Source organism: Ranitomeya variabilis, chromosome 2 (assembly GCF_051348905.1).
Source record: "Ranitomeya variabilis isolate aRanVar5 chromosome 2, aRanVar5.hap1, whole genome shotgun sequence".
Taxonomy (NCBI): Eukaryota; Metazoa; Chordata; class Amphibia; order Anura; family Dendrobatidae; genus Ranitomeya; species Ranitomeya variabilis.
This window is the reverse complement of record NC_135233.1, coordinates 493,173,207-493,187,943: the sequence shown is the minus strand read 5'-3', so window position 1 is coordinate 493,187,943 and position 14,737 is coordinate 493,173,207.

The following is a 14,737-nucleotide window of genomic DNA, read 5'->3' as shown; positions in this document are numbered from 1 at the left end:
GCGCTCCCAAGACTTGCAGTGCCTGGTCCTTTTTTGACACAGTTGCAGATGACATTTGCTATGTCAAATGCAAGGTGTGTCATCACAAAGTCAAAAGAGGTCGAAATGTCAGCAACCTCAATACCTCCAACATGTGGAAACATGTGCGCACCAGGCACGCGGCGGAGTTAGAAAAACACACTGAAGAGCTAGGCCAACCAACAGCAGCAGCTACCACCTCTTCAGCTCGTGTTGCCTCTTCCTCCAGCTCACACGCAGCTGGTTCGGCTTCCTCCCAGGATCGCCGTGGAAGAACCTCTGGCCTTGTTGTCCAGAGACCCACTGTAATTCCACCCGCAGCACCACTTTCCCAGTCATCCACACACTCCCAGCCCAGTCTACAGCCATCGGTAGTACAGGCATGGGAGAAAAGGCGGCCTTTCTCGTCAAACCACCCACGAGCACAGGCTCTGACTGCAGGCATTGCCAAACTTCTGTCACTGGAAATGCTGTCATTCAGGCTGGTGGAGACTGACAGCTTCCGTGACTTGATATCATTGGCAGTCCCACAGTACAATGTGCCCAGCCGCTTTTACTTCAGCAGGCAAGCCGTCCCTGCCCTGCACAAGCATGTGGAGGGACATATAAAACACGCGCTACTGAATGCCGTCAGTAGCAAGGTCCACCTCACCACCGATGCGTGGACCAGTCAACATGGGCAGGGACGATACCTTTCCCTCACTGCCCATTGGGTTAATGTCATTGAGCCGGGTACAGACCGTGCGAGTGGCGCAGGACGTGTCCTGCCCACTCCAAGGATTGCAGGAATCCATTCTGTACGCATTGACTCCTCCTCTTACACGAGTTCCTCAGAATCATCGCTGCAGGAGCCGTCACAGTCCACCTCCACATGGACCCGTGATGAACGTTTACCTGTTACGACCGACATGAGCACAGCCGTGGCCAAACGTCAACAGGCCGTCTTGAAATTAATTTCTTTGGGGAATCGAAGCCACACAGCGCAGGAGCTCTGGAATGCCATCAAGCAGGAGAGCGATGTGTGGTTTGTGCCAGCGAATCTCCAGCCAGGCATGGTAGTGTGTGATAATGGCCGAAATCTGGTGGCAGCTCTGGGCCTCGGCAACCTCACTCACATCCCATGTCTGGCACATGTGCTCAATTTGGTCGTGCAGAGTTTTTTGAGGGACTATCCGGATCTTGATGCACTGCTGCACAAGGTCCGCCTAGAGTGTGCTCACTTGCGGCGTTCCAGCATGGCAAAAGCGCGCATTGCGGCTCTGCAGCGCCGACACCACCTCCTGGAACATCGCATCATATGTGACCTACCTACCAGGTGGAATTCCACGTTACATATGTTGGAGCGGTTGTGTGAGCAGCAGCTAGCAGTAATGGAGTACCAGCTGCATCAGGCGCAAAGAAGTCGCACTCCGCGCCGTTCAGACTTCACAACCACAGAGTGGGCCACTATGAATGACGTCTGCCAGGTTTTGCGTCCCTTCGATTATTCCACGTGGATGGCAAGTGCAGATGATGCACTAGTCAGCATGACTGTCCCCCTTATCTGCCTGCTTGAAAAATCACTGCAAGCGCTAAGGGATGATGTTGTGGAAGAGGTGGAGGATGAGGATTCACCATTTCCATCATCTTCTGGACAGTCAGCGCCACGTGGTTCCTCACAAACGCGTAGGCAGGGGACAGTTTGTGAGGAGGATGAGGAGGAGTCAATGGAGGAGGAAGACATCCGTCCAGAGGAGGGAGTTACACAATTGTCCAGTACTCAGTGTGTACAGCGAGGGTGGGGTGATGACGAGCGGGCAGAGATCACGCCTCCAGCAGGGGACAGCGTTTCTTGGGCAGTTGGCAGTCTGCAGCACATGGTGGATTACATGCTGCAGTGCCTGAGAAACGACCGCCGCATCGCCCACATTCTCAACATGTCTGATTATTGGGTGTTCACCCTCCTCGATCCTCGCTACCGGGACAACGTAGAAAGCCTCATCACACCGTTGAACCGGGAGCGAAAAATGCGTGAGTACCAAGACACACTGGTGAATTCCATCATCTTCTCCATTCCAAGTGAGAGAAGTGCTGCTAGTGCATTACAAAGCAACTCAGTGCGTCCAGGCAGTGGTGGAGGCTCTGCACAAAGAGGGAGCAGAAGCAGTGCCTCTGCCCCAGGCAAGACCAGTATGGACCAACTGTGGCACAGTTTTCTGTGCCCGCCACAAAAGTCTACACCATCACAGACGGCTCCAGTCAGCAGGAGGCAACGGTTCCGTCAGATGGTGACAGACTACATGTCTTGCCCTCTTGCTGTACTCCCAGACGGCTCTTCACCTTTCAAGTTTTGGGTCTCAAAGCTGGATACATGGCCAGAGCTAAGCCAGTATGCATTGGAGGTGCTGGCTTGCCCTGCGGCTAGTGTATTATCGGAACGCGTCTTTAGTGCTGCAGGTGGTGTACTAACTGACCGTCGCATGCGACTATCCTCCGATAACGTTGACCGGCTTACTTTCCTGAAAATGAACAAGGCCTGGATCTCGCAGGAATTTGCCACTCCTCTTCCTGATTAAATAATTAGGTGACTGTCTACGTTATCCAGGTCTCCTGTTGTGTTCATCTTTCTACCACCTGAACTTAAATTCCTGGGCTCCAACACCGCCAGTTGAGGCTCAGAAGTGCCGTCTGCACAGTCAAAACATACGACCCAGTGTTATTGGGTTTCAGTAACGTCAGCTGATCCCCAGCTGTGTAGCCGGCAATGTGTCCTGCGACCGCCACGCTGACACAACAACTGAAATGTAAGGGAACCTGTCCCCCCCCCCCCCAAGGCGTTTGTTACTGAAAGAGCCACCTTGTGCAGGAAAAGGTAGCTATTTTTGTTTAGCTCCTTGCACACGCAGAACTTAACACTTATAAAATGTGTCCACTGATACCGTAAAACCGTCCCGGAGGTGGGACTTTCCTTCGTAATATGACGCAGCACAGCCGTCATTCCTACCCCCTCGGCGCCGTGCCCCGGCTCCTCAGTGTTGTTTGATTCCGTCCCGGAGCCTGCGCTGTTATGTTATCCCTTGGCCAGGCACACTTAGCGCTGCCCATCTTCTGACATCATTTATGTCAGGCTGGCTGCGCCTGTGCGGCCGCGCTGGCCGAGAGCCCGCCTCGCAGTGTCTTCTGATTTAATCCCACTGGGGGCCTGAGATCCATGGACATGCGCAGTGCATATCTGAACCTCCACCTCTCACTCATCTCCCTACGGCTTCTTCAGACTGTGCGGTGTCAGCTGATCCCTAATAGCATGCCACGGCCGTGACACCGCACAGTCTGAAGAAGCCGTAGGGAGGGGAGTGAGAGGCGAGGATATGCACTGCGCATGGCCACGGATCCCAGGCCCGCGGTGGGATTACATTAGGCGACACTGCGAGGCGGGATCTCGGCCAGCGCAGCCGCACAGGCGCAGCCAGTCTGACACCAAATGATGTCAGAAGACGGGCAGCGCAAAATGTGTGCATGGCCAAGGGCTAACCTAACAGCGCAGGCTCCGGGACTGATTCAAACAACGCTGAGGAGGCGGCGCACGGCGCCAAGGGGGTAAGAATGACGGCTGTGCTGCGTCACATGACAAAGGAAAGTTCCACCAACCGGACGGTATCACGGTAGGAGGGGACACATTTCATAAGTGTTAGGTTCAGCATGTGCAAGGACCATAATTAAAAGAGCTAAGTTTACCTTTTCCAGCATTAGTGCTGTACACGATGGCTCTTTCAGCTACAAACGCCTGGGGGGGGGGGGTTAAAGGTTCCCTTTCAACTTGCTCCAGTGCAGGCTTCGGCCTACACTCTGCTCCCTCTCCTCCTCCTGCTGACCCTGGGCTCTAACACCGCCAGTTGGGGCCCAGATGTGCTGGCTGCACAGAGAAAAACACCAGCCAATGTGTCAGTGGGGTTCAGCACCGCCAGCTGTTCCCCTGCTGTGTAGCCGGCAACGTGTCCTGCAACAGCCACGCAGACACAAGAACTGAAATTGAAGGGAACCTGTCCCCCCTCCCCCAGGCGTTTGTATGTTTTCCAGCCACCTTGTACAGCAGTAATGCTGCATGTGTGCAAGGTGGCTCATAAACTTATTCTCCTCGCCCATGTGGAACTGAACACGTCTAAAATGTGTCCTCTGTGTGACCATTTAACCGTCCCGGAGGTGTGACTTTCCTTTGTAATGACACGCTGCAACCCCCTTGGTAGCGCTGCCTGTCTTCTGGCATCATTGTTTGGCTGCCTGCGCCTCTGCGGCCGCCTTGCCCCACACAACGCCCCTCGGTGTCTTATTTATTTGGACTGCGAGGGTGTGATTGACGGGCATGAACGGTGCATTTCTTCGCCTGTCCCTCATCTCCTTCCGCCTTCTTCGGACTGTGCGTCTTCATGGCCGTGGCATGCGATAAGGGATCAGCTGACGCCGCATAGTCTGAAGCGGGTGTAAGAACCCAAGCGAGAGGCGAACATATGTACTGCGCCAGGCCATGAATCCCAGCCCAGCAGTGTTTTAACAATGTTAAGACACTGCGGGGCTGGGATTCATGGTCATCGCAAACCGCACCGGCCGACATGAAATTATGTCAGAGGACGGGCAGCGCTAACAGCGCAAGGCCAAGGGATAACACGACAGCGCAGACTCCTGTACAGCAAATAACAACGCTCAGGAGGCTGCGCCCAGCACCAAGGTGGGATTCTTGACATCTGTGCTGCATCTCATTACGAAGGGAACTCTCGCCTCCAACACAGTTTGACTGTATAAAGGGCTAAATGTTATACGTGTTTCATTCAGCGTGTGCAAGGAGAAAAATTAAAAGAGCAACCTTTGACTTGTGCAGCACTACTGCTGCATAAGCTGTGGCTCTTCTAGTTTGTAACACCTGAGGGGGGGTTAAAGGTTACCTTTGAAATTGGTTCAGTTAGGCTTCGGCCTACACTCCGCTCCCTCTCCTCCTCCTGCTGACCCTGGGCTCTAACACCGCCAGTTGGGGCCCAGATGTGCTGGCTGCACAGAGCCAAACACCTCGCCAATGTGTCAGTGGGGTTCAGCACCGCCAGCTGTTTCCCTGCTGTGTAGCCGGCAACGTGTCCTGCAACAGCCACGCAGACACAACAGACCCAAAGCTGCCGCCAGTGCAGGCTTCGGCCTACACTCTGCTCCCCCTGCTGACCCTTTGCTCCAACACTGCTAGTTGGGGCTCTAGGAAGACAAGCCTTAATAGGTCCCCATCCTGGTTCCAGCACCGTCAGCTGGTTCCGGGCAGAGCCTTTGGCTTAGGTGCCTCCTTCTGGGTATCCGAGTTCCACCAACGTCAGGTGGTCCTTGGTAGTGCTTTCAGGCACGGGTACCTCCTGCTTAGTAACCGGGTTCCAGTAACGTCAGCTGGTCCTCGGTAGTTCCATTGGCTCTTGGACCTTCGGCTACCCATCCGGGTTCCAGTACCGTCAGCTGGTTCTCGGCAGTATCTTTTGCTCTTGTACCTTCTGCTCCCCATCCTGGTTCCAGTACCGTCAGCTGGTTCCGGGCAGAGCCTTTGGCTTAGGTGCCTCCCTCTGGGTATCCGAGTTCCACCGTCAGGTGGTCCTTGGTAGTGCTTTCAGGCACGGGTACCTCCTGCTTAGTAACCGGGTTCCAGTAACGTCAGCTGGTCCTCGGTAGTTCCATTGGCTCTTGGACCTTCGGCTACCCATCCGGGTTCCAGCACCGTCAGCTGGTTCTCGGCAGTGTCTTTTGCTCTTGTACCTTCTGCTCCCCATCCTGGTTCCAGTACCGTCAGCTGGTTCCGGGCAGAGCCTTTGGCTTAGGTGCCTCCCTCTGGGTATCCGAGTTCCACCAACGTCAGGTGGTCCTTGGTAGTGCTTTCAGGCACGGGTACCTCCTGCTTAGTAACCGGGTTCCAGTAACGTCAGCTGGTCCTCGGTAGTTCCATTGGCTCTTGGACCTTCGGGTAGCCATCCGAGTTCCAGTTCCATCAGCTGTTTCTCAGCTTTTTCTCAGCCTTCTTGTACCTTCTGCTACATTTCCAAGTTCAAGACCCTAAAGACGATGACCCGGAAGACCACCCCTAAGATGATGACGACACCAGAGACGACAACCACCGAGATGACGACGACCCTGGAGACGATGACCCTGAAGACGACCCCGATGACGACGACCCCGGAGACGACGACCATGGAGACGACGACGACCTGGAAGACCGAGAAGCAGAAGAACAAGAGGCTGCAGAACAAAGAGCAGAAGAACATTAAGCATAAGACTAAATATCAGAGCAAAAGATATTATCTAAATTATAAGCAGAAGAAGACTAAGCAGTGTATGGGGGTGAGTCCGTTCCTCCTCGTGGTGCCCCTGGATAAAGCCTGATGCTGCAGGCCAAACTGAACGCGGACAAATGTAACTCTTTTGTGACAGGCAGAACGGAAGGTGTAATCTTCAAACTTTTATAGATAACAACTACGGGAATGCCTGTCACAAATAAGAATATGATGAAGAAGTTGAATACGAAGAAGATAATAGTTAAATAAAAAGAATATGAACAATGTAAGAAAAAAAATAATAGGTAGAAGATGAAGAAGAAGATGAATAAGGTGAAGAAGTTGATGTCAAAGAAGCTGATGATGAGGATAATGAAGAAGAAAGTGTGGGAGAAGTGAAAAAGAAGGTGAAGGGCGTGGAAGTAGTGAAACATCAATATCTGGCAAAATAAATAAAAAATTAACATAGTAAAAATCTTTCTAACGCCGAACGTCATAAAAAAATATAAAAATCCTGCTATTCTATTTGATTGGGCTAAACCTCTGTGCCTTTAATGTCTCCGCCACCTCCCCCAATACATCCTACATTATTCTTAGTTGTTTTCCTTCATGTAGAATTAACCTACAAGGAAAGAAAGGGTTTATTTTAATTCCGATATTTTCGTCCCATTGACTTGCATTGGGATCGGGTATCGGTATCGGATTAGATCCGATACTTTGACGGTATCGGCCGATACTTTCCGATACCGATACTTTCCGATATCGGAAGGTATCGCTCAACACTAATCCTGACACATTGTCCACAAACTGTTTAAATGCAGTTCTGTCAAGTTAGCCAAACATAAAAGAAAAACTTAGGAAAAATAAAAACGAATGCTACAATCACACCACCTTGCATCCTTTTACACCTCTGTACAATGGACTATTTTTCATCTTATCCATCTTGCCTTTTTTTTTTCTCATCAGTTTTTAAAATCAAGGAGGTAAACAAATTTTATGTATCCATTGACTAGCGATGGATCAGTGAAACACATATGGAAAACTGAAGTGAATAGAATGTGTTTTGGTTTCTTTTATCTGTATTTAATTAATCCCCACGGACATTTTTAAAATGTGTACCAATAAAGAAAAAAATGAACTGTTTAGCCATAGATCATGCCATAATAATGAGGATTAAAACCTTTATTAAATACACGGTTGATATAATGGTGGCACTGCAGAAGACAGGTGCACACACATCACAATAATATATACAGATATAATCATTTTTATACTTGTCCTTTTATCATAACTGGACACCGCATCAGGTTAGAACTCACATAAAGTAAAAAAAAAAAAATATGGAAGTCACAATATGGTAAATTGTCACACAGACGAGCATGCATGTAAGTAGATACTAAATTGCAGTCAAAACACAACCTTCAATAATATGAGAGGATATATCAGAATCTTGAGTGTTCAGGATATGTATAAGTCAGAGACCATATCAGTGTAAATATCCACCACATGTAAGATGTATTCATGTATCCCATGAGAGTGATCCATATACAGGTCCTTCTCAAAAAATTAGCATATAGTGTTAAATTTCATTATTTACCATAATGTAATGATTACAATTAAACTTTCATATATTATAGATTCATTATCCACCAACTGAAATTTGTCAGGTCTTTTATTGTTTTAATACTGATGATTTTGGCATACAACTCCTGATAACCCAAAAAACCTGTCTCAATAAATTAGCATATCAAGAAAAGGTTCTCTAAATGACCTATTACCCTAATCTTCTGAATCAACTAATTAACTCTAAACACATGCAAAAGATACCTGAGGCTTTTAAAAACTCCCTGCCTGGTTCATTACTCAAAACCCCCATCATGGGTAAGACTAGCGACCTGACAGATGTCAAGAAGGCCATCATTGACACCCTCAAGCAAGAGGGTAAGACCCAGAAAGAAATTTCTCAACAAATAGGCTGTTCCCAGAGTGCTGTATCAAGGCACCTCAATGGTAAGTCTGTTGGAAGGAAACAATGTGGCAGAAAACGCTGTACAACGAGAAGAGGTGACCGGACCCTGAGGAAGATTGTGGAGAAGGACCGATTCCAGACCTTGGGGAACCTGAGGAAGCAGTGGACTGAGTCTGGTGTGGAAACATCCAGAGCCACCGTGCACAGGCGTGTGCAGGAAATGGGCTACAGGTGCCGCATTCCCCAGGTAAAGCCACTTTTGAACCATAAACAGCGGCAGAAGCGCCTGACCTGGGCTACAGAGAAGCAGCACTGGACTGTTGCTAAGTGGTCCCAAGTACTTTTTTCTGATGAAAGCAAATTTTGCATGTCATTCGGAAATCAAGGTGCCAGAGTCTGGAGGAAGACTGGGGAGAAGGAAATGCCAAAATGCCTGAAGTCCAGTGTCAAGTACCCACAGTCAGTGATGGTGTGGGGTGCCATGTCAGCTGCTGGTGTTGGTCCACTGTGTTTCATCAAGGGCAGGGTCAATGCAGCTAGCTATCAGGAGATTTTGGAGCACTTCATGCTTCCATCGGCTGAAATGCTTTATGGAGATGAAGATTTCATTTTTCAGCACGACCTGGCACCTGCTCACAGTGCCAAAACCACTGGTAAATGGTTTACTGACCATGGTATTACTGTGCTCAATTGGCCTGCCAACTCTCCTGACCTGAACCCCATAGAGAATCTGTGAGATATTGTGAAGAGAAAGTTGAGAGACGCAAGACCCAACACTCTGGATGAGCTTAAGGCCGCTATTGAAGCATCCTGGGCCTCCATAACATCTCAGCAGTGTCACAGGCTGATTGCCTCCATGCCACGCCGCATTGAAGCAGTCATTTCTGCCAAAGGATTCCCGACCAAGTATTGAGTGCATAACTGAACATTATTATTTGATGGTTTTTTTGTTTGGTATTAAAAAACACTTTTATTTGATTGGTCGGGTGAAATATGCTAATTTATTGAGACAGGTTTTTTGGGTTATCAGGAGTTGTATGCCAAAATCATCAGTATTAAAACAATAAAAGACCTGACAAATTTCAGTTGGTGGATAATGAATCTATAATATATGAAAGTTTAATTGTAATCATTACATTATGGTAAATAATGAAATTTAACACTATATGCTAATTTTTTGAGAAGGACCTGTAGTAGCTCCATTGTTATGGATATAATTGTGTCTATTGGAGACCATGTCAATAGAACATTTGGTAATGCATATAATATGTGGGGAAAGAGAAAACACAGCATGTACACACAAATGGTCAAAATTGTTGGTACCCCTTGTTTAATGACAGAAAAACTCACAATGGTCACAGAAATAACTTGAATCTGACAAAAGTAATAATACATAAAAATATGAAAATTTAGGTCATGGCTCATAGAATAGTCCAATGCTTTTCTCTTCGCAATTCTTGGGTATTTTTAGCTGTGTGTTTTGGGTCATTATCCTGCTGCAAGACCCATGACCTGTGACTGACACCAAGCTTTCTGACGCTGAGCAGCACATTTTTCCCTAGAATCCCTTGATAGTCTTGAGATTTCATTGTACCCTTTCACAGATTGTAGACACCTTGTGCCAGATGCGGCAAAGCAGCCCCAGAATATAATAGAGCCTCCTCCATGTTTCACAGTAGGGACCGTGTTATTTTCTTGATATGCTTCATTTTTTCCATCTGTGAACATAGAGCTGATGTGCCTTGCCAAGAAGTTCCATTTTTGTCTCATCTGTCCATAGGACATTCTCCCAGAAGCTTTGTGGCTTGTGAAAATGTAGTTTGGCAAATTACAGTCTGGCTTTTTTATTTTATTTTTTTTCAACAATGGTGTCCTCTTCGGTCGTCTCCCATGTAGTCTACTTTGGCTCATACAACAATGGATGGTGAGATCTGACACTGATGTTCCTTGAGCTTGAAGTTCACCTTTAATCTATTTTGAAGTTTTTCTGGGCTCTTTTGTTACCATTCGTATTAGCCGTCTCTTTGATTTGTCATCAATTTTCCTTCTGTGGCCACATCCAGGGAGGTTAGCTACAGTCCCATGGATTTTAAAGGGAATCTGTCACCCCAAAAATGGCCTATAAACTAAGGCCACCGGCATCAGGGGCTTATCTACAGCAATTTGTAATGCTGTAGATAAGCCCCCGATGTGTCCTGAAAGATAAGAAAAACAGATTATATTACACTCACCCAGGGGCGGTCCTGCTGCGGTCCGGTCCGATGTGCGTCGGGGTCCGGTCCGATGTGCGTCGGGGTCCGGTCCGATGTGCGTCGGGGTCCGGTCCGATGTGCGTCGGGGTCCGGTCCGGGGCCTTCCATCTTCATACGATGACGTCCTCTTGTCTTTTTGCCGTGGCTCCTGCGCAGGCGTACTTTGCCCTGTTGAGGGCAGAGCAAAATACTGCAGTGTGCAGGCGCCGGGAAAGGTCAGAGAGGCCCCAGCGCCTGCGCGCGTGTGTATAAAGACTGCAGATATCCTGATGAAGGTTTATACCGGAACACGCATCTGGGTTGGCGCCACATGCACTAACCCGACCGCACTGGTATAGTATCTGCATTCTTTATACTTGCAGTGTTTTCTCTTTTCCCCATATATTGTATACATTACCAACAGTGCTCTACTCACATGGTCTCCAATACATGCAGTTATGCCCTTAACAAGGGAGCTACTATGTGGATCATACTGATGGGATACATTTATACATATCTGACATGTGGGGGATATTTACACTGATATGGTCTCAGACTCCATAATTTATGTCCTAAACACTCAGATTCTGAGAGATCCTTTCATATTATTGATGGTTGTGTTTTGACTGCAGTTTAGCATTGATGAGCGAATGTGCTGGGATAAGGTGTTATCAGAGCATGAATGTGTGCTAAGAATATCTTCGGCGTGCTCGAATACTATTTTCGAGTCCCTACGGCTGCATGTCTCGCGACTGTTTGACAGCCACATTACATGCAGGGATTTCCCAACAAACGGGCAATCCCTGCATGTGTTGCAGCTGTCGAACAGCTGTGGCAACTCGAGCATAGTATTCGAGTACACTGAAGATACTCCGTTAGCACCTGAGTGTGCTCAAATCGCCTTATCTGAGCATGTTCACTCAACACAAATCTTTGACATCTACAGTATTTACTTGCATGCTCTGTGTGTGACAATTTACCATGTTGGTTCTAACCTGATGCTGTGTCCAGTTATGATCTCATATGTTTAAAAATAATTATATCTATATATTATTGTAGTGTGTGTGTGTGTGTGTGTGTGTGTGTGTGTGTGTGTGTGTGTGTGTGTGTGTGTGTGTGTACCTGTACCTGTATTCCACAGTGCCACCATTGTAAACAACCGTGTATGTAACAATTTTTTTTTTATCCTGAATAGTCCTAGATAATGACATAATCAGTTTGGGTTTTTTTTCTTTTGGTATTTGTGTCTTTCTGAATGGTCCTTGTCATACAAAGTCTGGCAGGTACGGGTGCTTCTCACAAAATTAGAATATCACCAAAAAGTTAATTTCTCTATCGCCTCTCATTGGGGGACACAGGAACCATGGGTGTTGCTGCTGCCACTAGGAAGCTGACACTATGCAAATAAAAAAGTTAGCTCCTCCTCTGCAGTGTACACCCCACCGACAGGAAGTAGGATATTCAGTTTTAGCTAAGTGTCAGTAGGAGGTGGACACGGGTCTTTCATTAGACCCTTATCTACCTCAATGTGCATCGATTCTTTTCAGGTTTCTGGAGGGATACAGGGTGAACAGTCACACCTGTATTCCCACAATACGGACTATGAGTACGGCACGTACTGCCACCCTGTATCCTCATAGATCCCTCAGCAGGACCATGATCCTGGCACACAAGCGTGCTCAGAAGTCTGTCCCCCACACACTGAATTTGTGGTGGTAATTGCCAGGGGAAATGCGAGCCATACCAGATGCTTTCAGACAGGGAAGCGTCTCGGCATCCTATATTCCTTCTCCCCTGAGCTCATCGCTAACTGGACTGATTCCTCGGCAGGAAGCGGGCAATTCTGGACTCGTCAGTTCCCAGACTGTCTACCAACTTGGCATGGGTTCCAAGGATACAATTATTGAATCGCTGGATAAATCAGCCTTTGAAACGGCTGCTTCTACTTTGTGCCTTGGCCATTGCCTCTACCTGGGTCTCAAGGACCATAGATAGATGGAACAAACAGCCCTGTAAGAGCACCCCAGCTGGAGCTCCTCCGGGGGAGCTAGCTGACCTGACGGACCAGATTTCCTATGCAGGGAAATATTTGGTATCTGCCTCCCTAGATGCGCGGCTTGTGCATCTCACGCGTCCAGCAATATGGTGGCCATCCAACGGAATATTCGGCTCTACACACAGCAGGCAGACTTGTCTTCAAGAAGTCCCTTACCGGCCTCCCCTTCCAGGGGGCCTGTCTCTTTGGCTACATGCTGAAACAAATTATTAATGACGCCACGGGAGGCACGAGTTCCCTTTTGTCCTTTCGCTGTTTTGCGGCGTCAGAAGATTCCTCTAGCTAACACAGACTGCGATCTCGTCTGGCTAGAGAAAAGGCTTCCTTTAAGCCTACCCTGTCATGATCTCCATGGCCAGAGAACTAGCATAAGCCTATATAGGAACAAGCTCTTGGAAGATGGTAACTGTACTGACCATGAACTAAACCTTACCGCACAACTAGAAGTAGCCAGGTAGCATGTCCTACTTTTTATCCCTATATGCCCAGCGCCGGCCGGAGAACTAAATAATGCTAGCAGAGGGAAATATAAGACCTGACTCACCTCTAGAGAAATGCCCAAAAAGGAGACAGAGGCCCCCCACATATATTGGCGGTGATTTTAGATGAAATAACAAACGCAGCAGGAAAATAGTTTTAGCAAATTTGAGGTCCGCTTTCTAGATAGCAGAAGACAGAAAGCACACTTTCATGGTCAGTAGAAAACCCTAACAAAACACCATCCAGAAATTACTTTAGGACTCTGGCATTAACTCATAATACCAGAGTGGCAATTCCTGATCAACAAGAGCTTTCCAGACACAGTAACGAAACTGCAGCTGTGAACTGGAACCAAAAAACAAAAACAAACAAGGACGAAAGTCAAACTTATCTAGTAGATGTCTGGGAGCAGGAACAAGCACAGAGAGGCTTCTGATAACATTGTTGACCGGCAAGCAACTAACAGAGAAGCCAGGTTATATAGCGACACCCAGATCTGATGAGAACAGGTGAACAGGAAAGATGATGACACAAGTTCAATTCCACCAGTAGCCACCGGGGGAGCCCAGAATCCAAATTCACAACAGTACCCCCCCCTCAAGGAGGGGGCACCGAACCCTCACCAGAACCACCAGGGCGATCAGGATGGGCCCTATGAAAGGCACGAACCAGATCGGAGGCATGAACATCAGATGCAGTGACCCAAGAATTATCCTCCTGGCCGTATCCCTTCCACTTGACCAGATACTGGAGTCTCCGTCTGGAAACACGGGAGTCTAGGATTTTCTCCACAACGTACTCCAACTCACCCTCAACCAACACCGGAGCAGGAGGCTCAACGGAAGGCACAACCGGTGCCTCATACCTGCGCAATAACGACCGATGAAAAACGTTATGAATAGAAAAGGATGCAGGGAGGTCTAAACGGAAGGAAACAGGGTTAAGAATCTCCAATATTTTATACGGACCGATGAACCGAGGCTTAAACTTAGGAGATGAGACCCTCATAGGGACAAAACGAGAAGACAACCACACCAAATCTCCAACACAAAGCCGAGGACCAACACGACGGTGACGGTTGGCAAAAAGCTGAGTCTTCTCCTGGGACAACTTCAAATTGTCCATCACCTGCCCCCAGATATGATGCAATCTCTCCATCACCGCATCCACTCCAGGACAATCCGAGGATTCCACCTGACCGGAGGAAAATCGAGGATGGAACCCCGAATTACAGAAAAACGGGGACACCAAGGTGGCAGAGCTGGCCCGATTATTGAGGGCGAACTCCGCCAATGGCAAAAAAGCAACCCAATCATCCTGGTCAGCAGACACAAAACACCTCAGATATGTCTCCAGGGTCTGATTAGTCCGCTCGGTCTGGCCATTAGTCTGAGGGTGAAAAGCAGACGAAAAAGACAAATCTATGCCCATCCTAGCACAGAATGCCCGCCAAAATCTAGACACAAATTGGGTTCCTCTGTCAGAAACGATATTCTCAGGAATACCATGCAAACGAACAACATTTTGAAAAAACAGGGGAACCAACTCGGAAGAAGAAGGCAATTTGGGCAGGGGAACCAAATGGACCATCTTAGAAAAACGGTCACACACCACCCAGATGACAGACATCTTCTGGGAAACAGGCAGATCTGAAATAAAATCCATCGAGATGTGCGTCCAAGGCCTCTTAGGAATAGGCAAGGGCAACAATAAT